Raw genomic sequence first — 1,603 nt, 5'->3', positions numbered from 1 at the left:
TTACTATTATTATTGTTGTTGTTACTATTTTTATTATTATTATTATTATTATTCATTTTCTTCTTTTGTTATAGCCATCATCATAATTGCTGTGTTGTTATAATACTTGATGCTGTTGCTATCGATGTAGATCGACATGTAGTTATAGTCCTTCATAGGCTACTTTGTCAAAGGGCAAATCAATAATGAAATTTATTATACATGTACTATTTTTAGGCAAAGGGGACTATTACACGCGGTGAAGCACCCATACAATACAAACAACGACAACCCTTCATTAAAATTTCGCTGCATCAATGCACACATTCAAAAACATTAGAAATACAGAGGTGCATTATGAACGGTACGCGAGTCACGCATGGATGAGCTTTAGAGAACTTATCACAAAGAAAAATCCCTTAAAAATTTTTTTTTAAAGAAGAAACCCCCCGAAGGTTCAAATTCAATCAAAGCCATTTTGAAACGTCAGCATCTGCACACTTCGAGATGTGCTTCTTCAGGGGACGGAGGGCTTATGGGGATGCTCCTTGTGCAGTGATGTCGTCCTTCACACAAGTAACAAGTAACCATTTTGAACAGACGTTTTTCAAAAGCGACGGTGTTATATAGAGTATAGATCCCGAGATAATGGAATGGATTCATATCGCGGGGTTCGGTTCATACAGCCTGCAAATTGGGAATGACTGACGGGTAGTCAAAACAGTTTTTGGCTGATCAATGTTATTTGCTTGTTTATTTTGTATTGAGAACGAAGAAGCACATCATCGACATGATATCGGCCATTCTACTTGTTTGTTAGCTTTAGCTTTAGTGGAGGTTTAACGGCGCTCGCAACCTGCATAAGGTCATAAGAGCGAGAGAAGATTAGAGGTGTTATAAGAGAGTAACAAACATAAAAAAAAGAAGAAGGGGAGATAAGGACCATAGATGTTTCATGGGAAAGAAGAAGCAAACCACACCAGAACACCCGCCAACCACCCACACTTGTTTGTTAGTTTGAGTAAACAGGAGCACATTGACGCAATGACGGTTATTTAATTTGTTTGTTTTAATAAGTAAGAGTTTTACGGCATTTGCACCACAATTAGCTTGTATTATACGTGCTGAAGATATGAGGTGTTACAAGAGGGTAACTAACACAAAAAGGAGAGATAAGAAGATAAATGTTTGATAAGAAAGAAGTAGCAAACCACACGAGGGCACCCGCCAACCATCCACGACCTTACAATACACAAAAGAGATAAAGAAGGACAACAAAGGGAGAATTCAGACGTGGGACCTACCAGAGTGGCACCCTCCAACCACCCGCAATCTGGCATGGCAGACACCATGGTTTAAGTTAGAGGATTTTGTTCATTGCGAGTTGAGAAGCACGTCAACATGACACTGGTCGTTCAGTGTATTGAAAAAAAGCAAGCTTAACGGACGGGCGCAGAAAGGAGAACGAAAGACAATTTTAAAAATTATAACTTGCAGAGTCCGGTGACGAGAGAAGACTAGTATCACAGACTCTTAAAGAGCATCAGGACAGAGATAAATTATTATGATAGAGAAGAAGAAGAAGAAGAAGAAGAAGAAGAAGAAGAAGAAGAAGAAGAAGAAG

The 1,603-nt window shown here is 38.7% G+C and overlaps 2 protein-coding genes across 2 annotated transcripts in view; one reads left to right on the top strand and one right to left on the bottom strand.

The window, feature by feature from the left end:
- LOC101856270 (ribosomal oxygenase 1) overlaps positions 1-1,603 on the bottom strand; it is a gene marked incomplete in the record, with an annotated part of 38,127 nt that overhangs the window by 8,041 nt on the left and 28,483 nt on the right.
- Positions 1-1,603, top strand: part of LOC101854725 (protein usf) — a 7,004-nt gene that overhangs the window by 1,084 nt on the left and 4,317 nt on the right. The gene's annotated exons all lie outside the window — the stretch shown is intronic.

The sequence above is a fragment of the Aplysia californica genome, unplaced genomic scaffold (assembly GCF_000002075.1).
Source record: "Aplysia californica isolate F4 #8 unplaced genomic scaffold, AplCal3.0 scaffold00248, whole genome shotgun sequence".
Taxonomy (NCBI): domain Eukaryota; kingdom Metazoa; phylum Mollusca; class Gastropoda; order Aplysiida; family Aplysiidae; genus Aplysia; species Aplysia californica.
The sequence above is the reverse complement of the archived record's forward strand: the minus strand, read 5'-3'. Positions and strand labels throughout refer to the sequence as shown.